Consider the following 16,099-nt stretch of genomic DNA (forward strand, 5'->3'; position numbering starts at 1 on the left):
GTGCTTAGTCATAAAGCCTCTGCCTTCGGCTCAGGGCGTAATCCCAGCGGTCTGGGATCGAGCCCCACATCGGGCTCCTCTGCTGGGAGCCTGCTTCTTCCTCTCCCACTCCCGGGGCGCGGCCCCCCCCCCCCCTTAAAAAAAAAAAAAAAAAAAAAAAGGTTGAAGCTTTCAGTCCCATGCCTGACCTCCAGGGAGGGGAGAGGGGCTGGAGATTGAGTTCAATCACCAGTGGCCAGTGATTTCATCACTCATGCCCACGTAATGCCACTGCCATAAAAATCCTGAAGTCTGGGTTTTAGAGAGCTTCCAGGCTGGTGAATATGAGACTGGGGAGAACGATAGGCTCAGAGAGGACTTGGAAGCACCACGCCCCTTCCCCATACCTTGCCTTGCACGTCTTTTGCCCCTGCCTGTTTCTGAATTATATCCTTTGTAACAAACTGTTCTTCTAGTAAGTAAAATGCTTCTGAGTTCTGTGAGCCACTCCAGCAAACAAATGGAATCTGTTAAAAAGAAAACCACAGGCCCAAGATGGTGTCACTTATGTTAAGTCAGTAAACTAAGACTTAATATATAACTTAACTGGGGTTTCAATGCCCCCCTGCCTCCACACCCCCACCCCCACTCCAGGAAGATAACCTTTAACCAGCCAAACTGGAATTTCCTGGTCAACACTGGTAGATAATCTGATTGACTCCTTCTAGTCCCCTTAGGAGGGCATGCTTGCCTAAAACTGCATTCCTTGCTAATAAATTCCTTTTTCCTGCCCCTGGCCATCTTTAGAAAACTTCCATTTTGTACAGTTTCTTGGAGCTTGATTCTACTTGCTAGATGGGATCCTGTCCAATTCATGAATCATCGAATAAAACTAATTTGATATTCAAATTTACTTGGTTGAATTTTGTTTTTTAACAAAAGCAAGGAGGGGGGCATGGGAGCCACTGGTTTATAGTTGGTCAGAAGCACAGGGAACAATCTGTACCGCAATTTGGCATCTGAAGTGGGAACAGTCTTGTGGGGCTGAGCCATTAACCTGTGGGATTAGACGTTATCTCCAGATAGCCAGTGTCACAGTAGATTTGAATTATAGGATACCCAGCTGGTGCTGGAGTGTTGCTTGGTGTGGGAACCCATACAATGGTACTGGAATCAGAATCAGAATGGTTCAAGTCAAGAGAAAGAGCTGCTGACCTAAAAGTGCTCTCAAAAACTGGGATCATAAGGCCGAAAACAAGATGGCGACCCAATGGCAGCGTTTAACACAGAATGGGATACTTACTATCTTCTTCCCAGCTGTTATTACGACTAAACCATGGAAATTTGGACTGGCCAATTCTGCCTGGAAGAGGGCCATTGGAGGGAACTTTAAGGAACCAGGTGAAGGAGAATCACCACAACAGGAGAGAAAGCCGTCACATATTGTCCATGTCCTTTTCTCACTCACTGGGGCTGGCAGTGAACCAGTGCTGTCCGGGATGGGACTTAAGGGGCTAGAACTAGGTGAGGACTGTCTGCGAGGGCCAAAGTCAGCAAAGCTTGGAAGAGCAAGTATAAGCCACTGACCCTTGGAGAGAGTGAGAACCCAGCTCAGCGGCAACAAATACCGACTAGGGGCTTGAAGGCTGAATGAGCCAGAATTCAAAGATGGGCTGAGAGACCAGGAACAAGGAAGGACCAAACAAGGACAGCATAGGATGATTGCCAGGAAGGGGCCAAGCTCCATTTCCAAGCCAAAGGCTTTCATGCCCCAAGAAGCTTCAAGACGATCTTAGCGATAGGATGTAAGGCCGGCAGATATGCGGGCATCAAAGACAGAATTAAACAACAAATTCAAAGGTTCTGTAAATATGATACCTGAGGTTTGCTTCAAAATAACGTGGAGAGGATCCTGCGTGCACAGACAAGACAAAACTGGCCTCCAGACAGAACGGTATAAAAAGTTTTTTTTTCATTCAGGATGCATCATTCTGAATAGAGATGACAATAGCTAAAAATTAAACATATTCATGAAAAGTACCAACTAATCTTGCGAGTGAGGAAGGAAACATATCCTGCAAGGCAAAATTTCCTAGCAAATTTTCATCTACATAAGAAGAAGAGAACATTCAAGAAAGGAGTCACCTTTATGCAGTTTGAGAGAGAAATTGTATGATGTTGTTTCTTCCCCAACATTCAAAATTTTAAATAAAGGACGACTCGATCATTAGAGCCTAATGTCTTATTTTTACAGTTTTTGTCCCCAGTATTGCATTTTATCTCACGGCAGCCCTGGGGAAGAGGCAGAGAAGTGCTACTGGGCTTGTTGTACTGATGAAAAAGTAAGGCCCAATGGGATGGAGGAACTTGTCCAAGACCCAGCAGCTTCAGTACGTAAGAGTCAGGACTCAGAGCCTCAGTCTGTTGGCTCCAAAGTCAGACCTTCTTTGCTACACGGTGTGACTCTGCCCAGTTTCACATGTGGCTTCTAATTGTCACATTGGTATCCCATCCTGGTACTTCGCCTCGTTCAGTCTTCCCAGCCTTGACCATTAGCATCATTCCAAACGATGGAAATATGGTTTTGCATATGGCTGGTCCTTGAACAACACAAGTGTGAACTGTGCGGGTCCCACTTAGACATGGAATTTTTTTTGCCAAACGTAGTACAGTTCTGTAAATGTATTTTCTCTTCCTTATGATTTTAATAACATCTTCTTCTTCTAGCTTACTTTATTGTAAGAAAACAGTATATAATACATAGAACATACAAAATATGTGTTAATTAGCTGTTCGTGTTATTGGTAAGGCTTCTGGTCAACAGTCGGCTATTAGTGTTAAGTTTTAGGAGAGTCAAAGGTTTTACATGAATTTTCAGCGGGGTGGTGGTTGGCACTCCAGCCCCATACTGTTCAGTGGTCAACTGTATTCTTGTAGCCACAATATCATGCTATTTTGTTGAAAATCCAAGTATTTTCTGGTATTTTTCTTAGTGTAGCACCGTTATTTCAGTATTTCAAAAACGTAAACTCCGAATCGTGTACACTATGAGATATGTCCAGAGAGGTCTGTGCTGCATTTACAGTTTATATTAAATAGAGGTGACCTGTGGGCGCCCGGGGGGCTCAGTCGGTTGAGCGACTGCCTTCGGCTCAGGTCATGATCCCAGGGTCCTGGGGTGGAGTCCCGGGCCTGCTTCTCCCTCTCCCTCTGCCCTTCCCCCTCTGTTCTCTCTCTCTCTCTTTCTTTCTTTCTCTGTCAAATAAATAAATAAAATATTTTTTTAAAAAGATTTTATTTAAATTTAAATTTAAATATTTAAATTTAAATTTAAAAAGATTTTATTTATTTGACAGAGATAGAGACAGCCAGCGAGAGAGGGAACACAACAGGGGGAGTGGGAGAGGAAGAAGCAGGCTCATAGCAGAGGAGCCTGATGTGGGGCTCGATCCCAGAACACCCGGGATCACGCCCTGAGCCGAAGGCAGACGCTTAACGGCTGCGCCACCCAGGCGCCCCTATAAATAAAATCTTTTAATCAATCAATAGAGGTGACTTGCTAGAAAGTTTCTTACTATATCACTTCCCTTCTAAAGCCTGTTCAAAATATCTTTTCGTCACATTAATTCCAATTTTCTAAATTACTAATGAAGCTGAGCTTTTTTTTTTTTTTTTCTCATAGCTTTTTATTTCCCAGAGCTAGTTTGGGCCCAGTTTCCAGAAGTCCCTGATGGAATTTGAATGGGGGCAAAGGTGGGGATAGGGACTTAGGAAGGGGCCGTATGGAAAATGGAGTGGGAGGGAAGGCGGAGGGCAAAAAGAAGAAAAACTGGGGAAGGTGAGCGTTTCTTCCCTTTCTTTCCTGAGAGCAGCGAACCCGTTTTCTGAGAAACAGATGGTTCTCCCATAGGATAATTTATTTTAACTTCCTCCCAGCTTACCCTTTCTAGAATATTTAGTCTGGAAGGACACAGGGACAACAGTCCTTGGCTCTCTCTCACGTTCGTCAGTTTCTCATGACAGAGTGTAGAAGATGATGGCACCGTACAATTCTTTTTTTATAAGATACTGTCAGTAAGACCAACAGTAGTGCCGGTATTTTGGGATTATGAAAATACCATTGTCATTTCTGTCCAATGCTCCAGTTACTAAGCCAGGGGACTGGAACTTACCAAGCCAACTTCTATGGCTCCTCTCATGGCCTTCCCCTGTGCCTGGCCACCCACCAATACCATCACATCCCAACATCGGTGGCCCTAATCACAGGTCCCAATGATTGGCGTCTCTCTGCTGACTCCACTGCCACAGAGTGGACACTGCTCTACTAGGAAATACTCCTGCTCTGGGCAAAGCCAGGATTCTGCTGTAAGTGTCCTCATTCTCATTCAGGCTACCATGGGTACCATGGTTCTGTGCCAGACCACCCAAATTTCCATTGGTAAAGGATTGGTCAATTCACTTATAGTACCCTCAAACACTGCATAATTTTAAGTCATTAAAAGAGTGAGTTACATTTATATGTACTGACATCAAAAGTGAAACTGGACTGTTAAAGTGAAAAGGGCAAGTCTGAACAGATAAGCCCATTTGTGTCATGAAACATACAATCTTACTCATGTAACGGAAACTCCATAATCAGTATCTGCCTGTCTTCTGTTTCGCAATCCGGTTGATTATGTCTTTATGAAAAGAGGTCTGTAGAATTTACTGGACTGCCCGAGAATACTTAAATGCACATTAAATTTATTTAGCTCACAAATAGGCAGAGTATCCAATTTTTTTAAAGCATAAAAATAAATTAGGAAGCAAACGATGAACTGAATCCAAAATAATTTTTTGGCAGAGAGGACCCAGACTGCCAGCCCGTGCTGAATGCCAACTTAAAGGACGCCAGCCAAGCTAGGAAGTGCCTCGAGAAGAGTGAATAAACGGCCCGTCCGTAAGGTGACCCTTCTCACGAGGGCGGAGATGCTCAGTGTTCCCCATCCTGGTAACAGTGGAATGGTTATCACCCTTTGCTAACAGTCCATTACTGAGTCTGAATCCAGTGCTGCTCTCATACCCTTTCTCTCCCCCTTCCTTTGATGAAGAGTCAGTGGGAATTCTTCCGTCTCTGGCTGGGGAAAAAGAAGCAGGTCAGGGTGATCCTCGTCCATTAGTTGCAGCTTTGTCGCCAGAAAAAGGGGACAGAGGTCCCCACTTTTCATTAGCTACTGGTGTAGCAGGCACAGGACCTGAGCGTGTCACTCACAATATTACGGAGAACTGAGCCTTAAAGTTCAGTATAGGTGCCATAATACAACAGATTTGACCGATGCTAATGTCCATTACTCTTCCTGTTTATTATACATATTTTCCTATTAGGTAGGCTTTCTAATTTTCTTAATGACTGCCAAGAGCTTACTCCTCCCCCCACCCCCGGGTAAATTCCCTTGCTCTCTCACTCTCTCTCTCTCCACACCATCCCCCCCCAATTATTTTAAAATAGACTTAACTTTTACTCTGTATCCCAGGTATTTATTCCATCAGTAATGGTTCTATGTACAACAAAAAGTTATATAGCTTTACTTTTTTAGTAGATTCTTACTTTGCTCTTTAGAAATGAGGACAGTAAAATTTAAATGTGTTATTTTCACATGTTGTGTCTATATATCTGGAAAACCCAAGAGGGTAAACTTAAAAGCCATTATAAACGAGACGAAAATTTAGTAGCTTGTCTAGGTACAAAACAAATGCAAACAACACAGTAGTTTTCCAGCGCACAAACAACAATTAAATAATAGATACCAGACAAAAACTATACAACAGCAATCAAAATGTTAACTTCTTAGGGATACATTTAACAATAAATGTGCAAGATCTATATTAAAATTTTTAACCCTATTTTAAAATGTCAATTAAAAAATTTAAACTGTGGGGTGCCTGGGTGGCTCAGTCAGTTAAGCGTCACCTTTGGCTCAAGTCATGATCTCAGGGTCCTGGGATCGAGCCCCACGTTGGGCTCTCTACTCAGTAGGGAGTCTGCTTCTCCTTCTCACTCTCCCTCTGTGCTTTCCCCCCCCCCTCAAATAAAAACATGAAATCTTTAAAAAAAATAAAGTATAATAAATAAAAAATTTAAACTGAGAGATAAAAAATACTTAAATAGAACAGTATTTGTTATTGGCTCAGAAGCTTAAATATTATAATGATGAAAATCCTCCTGAAACTATTATATAAACTTGAAGTGATGAGTAAAGATAACAAACTTTGTTTTTAAAGGTTTTATTTATTAGTTATTTAGTTAGTTATTTAATACTTAGCAGGGGCGGGGTAGAGAGCACACAAGCAGAGGGAGCAGCAGGCAGAGAGAGAAGCAGGGTCCCTGCTGAGCAAGGATCCCAATGGGGGACTCGATCCCAGGAGACACTGGGATCATGACCTGAGCCGAAGGCAGACACTTAACCGACTGAGCCACCCAGGTGTCCCGATAACGACCTTTTTAAAGCAAACTTCTAGTGTTCATAGGGAAATAGATATGTTCCAGAAGAAAAAATCTAAAAAAGAGAGGACTAGTCCTTCCAGATATTTTTCATCTCTATCGAGGGACACTTGATATACTAAGAATTGCCCACATTTAATGTATCCATCTCAATGAGTTGGATAGATGCACACACCTGTGATACTATCAGCACAACCGAGCTCTAAACATACTCATCCCCCCCAAAAATTTCTTTGTTTTTTTGTGTGTGAGTTGTGGGGGGAGGGGTTTCTGGGAGGGTGGGATGTTGGAAAGAGCTTTTAACGTGAGGTCCATCTTCTGAACACATTTCGAAGTGTACCATATTGTTCCCCACAGCTACCCCGTTGCACAGCATATCTCTAGAACACATTCAGCTGTGCAAACAGAAACTCTACCCATTGACAAGCTCTGTTTCCCCCTCCCCCACCAGTCCTCTCTCTCTGAAACCCCAGCACCCATAATTGCTATCGTTCCCATAATTTTACTTTGTCTCTATGAATTTGACTACCCTCGGTACCTTATATAATAATAAGGCAGTATTTGTCTTTCTGTGACTGGCTTACTTCACTTAGCATAATGTCCTCTAGGTTCATCCGAGTGTCACAAATAGCAAAATTTCCTCCTTTTTTAATGCTAAATAATATTCCATTGTATATAGCACACACACACACACACACGTTCTTTATCCATTCATCTGCTGGTGGAAATTTGGGTTGTTTCCATATCTTAGCTATCGTGAAGAGTGCTGCAAAAGGGGGTGCAGATATCTCTTCAAGATCCCGATTTCAGTTCTTTTGGATATATGCTCAGAAGTGGGATTGCTGGATCATATGGAAGTTCGATCTTTAATTTTTTGAGGAAACTCCGTACTGTTTTCCATAGCGGCTGCACTATTCTAGACAGCAGTATATAAGGTTCCAGGTTTTCCCCATCTTTGCCAACATTTGTCTTTTCTCTTTTCAAGAGCCATCCTAACAGGTGTAAGGAGATACGGTCTCGTGATGGTTTAGATCTGTGTCTCCCTGAAGATCAGTGAGCTTGAGCACCTTCTCATATACCTGCTGGCCGTTCCTATGTCTTTATGGAGAAATGTCTATTTGAGCCCTTTGCCCATATTTTATTCAGATTATTTGTTTTTTGCTATTGAGTTATGAGATTCTTACATATTTTGGTTATTAACCTCTGATCAAGTATTTTCTCTCATCCTGTAGGACCCTCCTCACTGTTGATTTCTTCCTTCGCTGTGAAGAAGCTTCTTCGTTTGTAGTCCCAGCTGTTTGTTTTGGTTTTGTGCTTTTGGTGTCATCCAAGAAATTATTGTCAAGAAGTCCTCCCCTTATGTTTTCTTTGAGTTCTATGGTATCAGGTCTTACGTTTAAGTCTTTAATCCATTTTGAGTTGAGCTGGTGTATGGTCCAATTTGATTCTTTGGCTTATAGAAATCCAGTCTTACCAACGCCATTTGATGAGAGACTATCTTTTCACCATTGTGTGTTCTGACCCTCTCGTAGATCAGCTGACTGCATGTACGTGGATTTGTTTCTGCACTCTCTATTCGGTTCCATTGAACTATATGTCTGTCTTTATATCAGTACCATACTGTTTTCATTACCATAGGTTTGTACAATATTTTTCAAATCAGAAAGTGTGAGGCTTCCAGCTTTGTTCTTTTTTCCCAAAATCATTTTGGTTGTTCAGGGTCTTGTGGTTCCATATGAATTTTAGGGTTTTTTTAATCTACATCTGTGAAAAGTACCATTGGGATTTTGATAGACTGCATTGAATCTGTATATTTCTTCGGGTAGTTTGGACCTTTTAATTAACACTATTAATGCTTCCAATACATGAACATGGGAAGTCTTTCCATTTATTTGTCTGCTTTAATTTCTTTCATCAGTGTCATATATATATATATATATATATATATATTTTAGTATAGTTGACACACAATGTTACATTAGTTTCAGGCGCACAACTTAGTGATTCAACAAGCTTATGCGTTATCCGGTGCTCACCGTAAGTGTAGCTACCGTCTCTCTCAGTACATGGCTTTTACAACATCATTGACTATAAAAGGCACGTATGCTGTGCCTTCTATTCCCGTGACTTATTCCTTCCAGAACTGGAGGCCTGTATCTCCCACTCCCCTTCACCCACTTTGCCCAACCCACCACCGCCCCCCAATCTGGCAACCATCAGTTTGTTCTCTGTATTTATAGGTTTGATTCTGCTTTTTGTTTTCTTATTCATTTGGTTTTTTCATCAGTGTTTTATACTTCCTAGTGTATAAGTCTTTCACCTCCTTGTTTATTCCTTAATCTCTTATTCTTTTTTATGCTATTGTAAATGGGATTGTATTCTTAATTTCTTTTTTTGATTGTTTATTGTGAGTGTGTATAAATGTAACTGACTTTTCTATGTTGATTTTGTGTTCTGTAACTTTGTTGAATTTGCTTATTAGTTCTAAAAGTTTTTTGTATGTCTGGAGTCTTCAGTATTTTCTACATGTAAGATCATGTTTTCTGAAAACAGAGACAATTTCACTTCTTTGTTTCCTATTTGGATCCCTTTCCTTTTCCTGCCTAATTCTCTGGCTTGAACTTCCAGTATTATGTTGATTAGAGGTGCTGGCAGTGGGCATTCTCGTCTTGATTTTGAAACCTAGTAAAATGTAATAGCAATCAAAATAGTCTGCCACGTGCACACAAAGACACATGAAAATCAACCAACAGAAGAGTCGAGAAACACACAAATACTTATGAGGACAGTTTTGAGAAATGAAGACTTCAAATCAATGGTAAAGATGAATTGTCAATAAGTCAGAGACTTTTTGGGCAGCCATCTAAGGAAAAAAAATACTCTAGTTATCAACCTCATTTCTTATATCAAAACAAATTTTAGCTGGATTAAGTATATAAATAAAAAATTAAAATAAAATAAAATACACTCTGATGGAACACCCAAAAAGCATGCTTAAAAAAAAATCGATAGTTTTGCTACATGAAAGATTCTCAATTTCTGCAAATAAACTCAGGAGAATGATTTTCATATTGCACAAGGATCTACAAATCCTTTAAAAAATGTCTTACAACCATGTAGGAAAATGGGAAAATGGGCAAAAAAAAAAATAATCAGTTCACTGAAAATACAAATAGTTTTAAAATAGGAAAATGTTGAAGTTTTGCCCATATTAGGAGAAATGCAAGTTAAAATCACAATAAGATTCTTTCTTTCATCCAAAAACTTGATAAAAGCCGTGTTGGAGAGAATATGGTTCCACATCCCTCAGAAGGGCAATATCAGGGCAAATTCTACACACTACATGGCCATGAATTCTGATCCCTCAGTTACTCTTCCAAGTTTCTATTCCTAAATTATATTCCCACAAAAGAAATACAGGGACACAGAAAATCACTTAATATTGTGTTGATAGCCAGTGACGGAAAACAACCTATCTGTCTTTCAGCGGGAGGCTAGAGAAGTCGACTCTGGTGTGTTCGACCAACGGAATACCGTGTAACTGTTTAGAAGAATCAGACATACCTCATTCTGATCTAACTGACCCGAAATGAAACCAAACTACAGTTGACCCTTGAACAACACGGAGGTTAGGGGGCCCACACTTCACATAGTTGAGAATCCATGAATAAATGTTGACTTCCCCAAAACGTAACTACTAATAGCCTGCTGTTGACTGGAAGCCTTGCCAATAACAAAAACAGTCGATCAACACACATTTTGTATGCTATACGTATTATGTACTGTATTCTTACACTCAAGTAAACTAGAGCAAGGAAAGTGTTATTGAGAAAATCATGAGGGGAGCCTGGGTGGTTCAGTCGTTAGGCATGTGTCTTTGGCTCAGGTCATGATCCCAGGGTCCTGGGATCGAGCCCCACATGGGGCTCCCTGCTCAGCAGNAAGCCTGCTTCTCCCTCTCCCACTCCCCCTGCTTGTGTTCCCTATCTCACTGTCTGTCAAATAAATAAATAAAATCTTAAAAAAAAAAAAAGAAAATTATAAGGAAGAGAAAACACATTTACAGTACTGTACTGTATTTACTTTAAACGGTTTGTGTATAAGTGGACCTGTGCTTTCCAGTCCAGGTTGTTCAAGAGTCAGCTGTCTTATCATTTTAAGTGGTTATCACTGGTCCTGGTGTCTGTGACTGGTGTGTTAAAGCTAGGTGTGGGGGCACCTGGGTGGCTCAGTTGGTTAAGCAGCTGACTCTTGATTTCAGCTCAGGTCGTGGTCTCAGGGTCCTGGGATCAAGCCCTACATGGCCCTGCTCAGTGGGAGTCTGCTTGTCCCTTCCCCCCCCCGCCACCCCTTCCCCTGCTAGTGTGTGCACGTGCTCTCTTTCTCTCTCTCTCTCTCAAATAAATACTTTTAAACGTGTTCTTTTTGTTGTACATACTCAGTTTTTATAAGTACTAAATTGAAAGTAAGCAGAAAAGATATTAATTTGAAAGTTCGTTGTAATGTAAATTGTCAGGTTTAAGATGTGTTTTAGTTGAGGGGCGCCTGGGTGGCACAGCGGTTAAGCGTCTGCCTTCAGCTCAGGGCGTGATCCCGGCGTTCTGGGATCGAGCCCCACATCAGGCTCCTCCGCTATGAGCCTGGTTCTTCCTCTCCCACTCCCCCTGCTTGTGTTCCCTCTCTCGCTGGCTGTCTCTATCTCTGTCAAATAAATAAATAAAATCTTTAAAATAAAAAAAAAAGATGTGTTTTAGTTGATTTTTAAAACTTTACCATGTCTTACATACAAATATAAATCTTTCATGCATTTGCTTGAATTCATGCACAGGGCACCTGGTTAAGTGACTGACTCTTGATTTGGCTCAGGTCATGACCTTGGGGTTGTGAGGTAGAACCGGAGTCAGACTCAGCTCTGAGCCTAGAGCCTGCTTGAGATTCTTTCCCTCACCCTCTGCCCCCCCCACCCCGTTCCTGTGTGCTGTATCAAAAAAAAAAAAAAAAAAAAAGAAGGAGTTCACGTACAAATCTCTTCTTAGAGCACGAGCTGTCATATTGGTATGATATAGCACCCCGCTTAGGAAGGGGCACCCCGGGAGCCAAGTCCCCCGCTGGCATATGCATCTTTGTAGTAATAACAGCGCTTTACTTTTCATGTTGTTTTGCATATGGGCCACCATTTGATCTTGGTCTTTTGTTCCAGGACTAAACAGATGCAACTGTCTACGTGGAAAGAACTGTTTCCTGCTGTCCTCTTGTATTTTCATAGATAAGAGAATTGCAGCCTTGGGAGTTGGTCCTTCCTTCCTTCCTTCCTTCCTTCCTTCCTTCCTTCCCTCTTTATCTTCCTCCTTTCCTCCCTTTGTGGATTTGTCTACGTCTGTGTCATAAACATGATTTTAAGAATTTTAATGGGACTCGGAGAGGAAGCACTTTTCAATGATTGCTTAGGGTCAGCGTGGATCTTTTGGAGGACAGGAGAGCCCCACCTCCTGGCCTTTCAGAGCAAAGAGGGGGAGAAAAATAGAAAACGTCATTACTGCTGTTTCTTGTTACCTACCTCTTATTTACTAATGATTAATGTAGACTTCGCAAAAAAGCTGGACCATTTTTATTTTAAAACTAAATTTTCTTCTAAGTTAGTTTGTTAAAAAATTTAACTGCTTTTTTTGTATTTTTTGCTATTGTTTTTTTCACTAAAAAAACCTCAGAATTCTCTTTATCTCATTAGTGGCCTTTTCATTTTATATAGACTCTTTTATACAATTTCCAGTCATTTAAGTGGAAATTACTTATTTTTATGTAAAGCTTATTTCAGCTACTTTCCTCCCTTTCAGAGAGAAAAAGATGAGTTTTAGGAAGGGACATCAGTTTCTTTCAAGGAAGTGTTGGCCCCTAGTGGATCAAAAGTGACAGCACACTTTGAAACAACTGGAGGACATATTGGGAAGAACTATTTGGGGAAAGCAGTAAAACGGGTTGCGTGTGCAGGAGAAAACGCAATTCACTTTGCCAAATAGCATAAATGCATTGGATGAAATCACATAATACCATTAGTAGATCTGACTACCCACTAAATTTAAAACAAATGTATAAAATACAGTGAACAAAATTAAAATTAAAATAAACCGGAGGGAACACTGTTAACAAACGTAACGTACAAGTAAAGTGAAACATACTAGAGACTTGGAAATCTATAAAGAAGCCCAAATAAACCAGAAAACATTTTTAAAAATGCATGAAGTCTATGCTTAGGCAAGAGAAAACCCAAACCGAGATGCTCACATCCATTAGCAATCAGAGGAATGCACAGTAAAATAATAACTTATTACTCTTACCTGTTGGAGTGACCAGTAAGTATGGGAGGAAGGCAGGGATTTGGGAGTTTTTATGCACTGCTGGTGGGAATTTAGACTGGAGTAGCCATCTGAAGAGCGTGGGCGGTTAGTCGCGTTAGGTATGACCTAGCAATTCCGCTCCTGTTGAATATACACATACTCACCCGTCACGTAGTACTTTGCAGCAGTTACAAGTAAAGTACTAAATCCACACGGAGCAACATCGGTGATCTGTAAAATTGTGCTGAGTGAAATTGAGAAGCAGAAGGAAATGTAATACATAATACCATTTGATTGATATCAATCTGAAATACACGCCTGTAACAAACAGTACATATGTCACAATGCACGTGAATGGATACACCAGGAAGCTTGCCTCTGGTGGGGGTGGGGAGAGCCAGTAAGATGGGAATCAGAAATCAGGATGAAAGGGACCAATGTGCATGAAAAGAGGACTATCATTACCTCAACTCTCTACATTTGTGGCCCAACATCAGAAAAAGAAAGAGAAAGGAGAACTTGAACAACCTGGTAGAAAAAAATAAGCAGAGGGCATCACGAGTCAGCATACAAAATAAATGCAAATAAGGAAAAAGCACACAAGACTCCACGCTCAACTTCTTAGGAGCCAAAGAAATACAATGCAAAGGAGGAGGGTGATAACATCTTTCACCTAGCATGTGGTCAAAATGTCTTTTAATGAAAATACCCTGCATCACCCCTGGGGACCATTGGAAGAGGCACTTCTCAGGAGCTGGTGGCTTAAATTGCTAATCTGTTTGCCAAAGGGCAGTCTGTGCACATGGAGGACAGTAAGGATGAAGATAATGGAGTTCTGCAACTCCTCTCCAAGGAATTTACTCCAAGGAGGTCATGGGTAAGCGGATAAAGATGGAAGTATGTCCACCATCTACAAGAAAAGATAAAAACAAGCTAAATATCCAACAATAGGTAAAGAATTAAAAATTTACGATTCATGCATAATGAAGAAATATATAATATGATGTGTTCAAAAATACTGCACAGGAAAATGCTTGTGAGATAATAGCATGTGAGAAAAACTTGAGATTATATATACCCATACATATATACAGTGCCAAAATGCATAGAATATTAACAGTAGTTACCTCTGAATAGTCGTATTACAATCTTCCTGGGGATTTTGTTTCCTTCTCCATACATTTCTGTGTTTACCCAAGGTCACTATAAAATAATGCAATACAAAAATATGTATTTCTATTGTAATTAGAAAATACGCATTGATTTTAGAGGCACAAGGACAACGCGACTTGTCCTGAACAGGCAATCCGAGGAGGAAGGACAGGACATCTGGTCTAAGCACAAATACTACTCGGGGTGACGAAGTAATTGCCAGGAGCATTTCTGTGGTTGTCATTTTTTAGGAGCAAGACCAAAACACAAAATATACAGTGGGGGGGTGGTGAGCGGGGCTTGTGGTGCATTGGGACCCCCATTGCTACCGCCAGCTCGTTTAGAGGAGATGTGATGTGCTAAGTGAAACAGAACAGATGGTCTGCGGTCCACTCACGGTCATGATCAAAAGGTCACCCAACCCGAGAAGTTTTGATGGATAACGTCAGTGCCCTTTTCAAACAAAAGGTGCTTTATATCATTACAGTTTCCACTGAAAAGGGATTTCTAGGGAGATCTGAAAATTTCTAGAAGGCTACTACCAGGATCAGTTACAGATAGACCTGAAAATTCCAAGTTTCAGAAAAAGTATATCACTTGAAGAGCTATTGAAGACAGGTGTGTAAAGATACAATGGCATGGAGATCAGGGTACGATATCCAGGTTATGCAAACCCAGAAATGCTTTTGCCAAAAATATTTGTAGATTCGACACTGCCTTATGGGAATTTGGATGCAGAAAACCGAAGTCCACGTCTAACGGAGACAGATTCCCAGTGGAACAGGCTGGGTTCACTGTGACTGACACACTTCTTAAGCCGAGCCTCAATAGTTGATGATCTAGCCCCCAACGAGCAGAAATGCCTCAGCCTGGTGACCAGCTGTACGTGGTGTGCATGGACAAGGAATCCAAACCCTAAATGACTCCAAGAGTCTACGAATTCAAAATTTCATTCTGGGAAGGTCATTGGGATCACCAGCTGAGGTGGTGGGCACGGTCCTACTGGGAAGGATGCTGGACATCGTGAAGGTACAAGGGCAGTGAGCACCCACCCCAGAAGTGGGAAGAGTGATCCCCGAAGGTAGGGGAGGAAAAAACAAGGAGGCTGGAAGGGCACCAGCGTGGGAACGAGTCAGATACCCTTACTTGTGTCTTCGTGAAAATGCGATCATCAATGATCCGCAGAACAGAAATGAAAAATACATATCACCTAGGGGCGCCTGGGTGGCACAGCGGTTAAGCGTCTGCCTTCGCCAGGGCGTGATCCCGGCGTTGCGGGATCCAGCCCCACATCAGGCTCCTCTGCTATGAGCCTGCTTCTTCCTCTCCCACTCCCCTGCTGTGTTCCCTCTCTCGCTGGCTGTCTCTATCTCTGTCAAATAAATAAATAAAATCTTTAAAAAAAAAAAAGAAAAATACATATCACCTAGACTGAGATCCGAAGACTTATGAAGGCCTACATGTTTTATAAAGTCACCACATTTTTTATTTCTGCAAACGAATGGAGCAGAGCAATGGTGAGCTCTATCATGGTCTGCTGAGGTGTTTTTGAAAGCCAAATAAGGCCAATGTTTGGAAAACAAGGTTCTAGGGGACATGGTTCATAATACAGGAGGTAAAAAGAACCAAAGAAAGTTGTTCAAAACTCAGAGAAAAAGACAGCGCGAACTTTAGAGCTTTGAGTCCTCTGTTTGCAAAATGGATGGAAGTGAGCAGGAAGGACGGAATGGGGGACCCTGGAAATGTACACAGAGCTGAAGACTCCGAACCGATGAAGCAAGACCAGGCCTTAAGGATATGTAGCTTCTTCAAAGAAGACCCACTTCATTCTTCCCGTCACTCACTCTATAAATACTTAAATACTCTCCAGGTACCCAGCTCTGCAAGGATTAAGGATTAATAATATCATTGCCTGGGGCGCCTGCATGGCTCAGTCGTTAAGCGTCTGCCTGCAGCTCAGGGCGTGATCCCGGCGTTCTGGGATCCAGCCCCGCATCGCATCGGGCTCCCTGCTCAGCGGGAAGCCTGCTTCTCCCTCTCCCTCTGCCCCTGCTTGTGTTCCCTCTCTCGCTGTGTCTCTCTCTGTCAAATAAATAAAATCTTAAAATATATATATATATCTATAATTGCCATCTCAGTGCTCTGATGGGTT

Source organism: Ursus maritimus, unplaced genomic scaffold, assembly GCF_017311325.1.
Source record: "Ursus maritimus isolate PB19 unplaced genomic scaffold, ASM1731132v1 scaffold_2, whole genome shotgun sequence".
Classification (NCBI taxonomy): domain Eukaryota; kingdom Metazoa; phylum Chordata; class Mammalia; order Carnivora; family Ursidae; genus Ursus; species Ursus maritimus.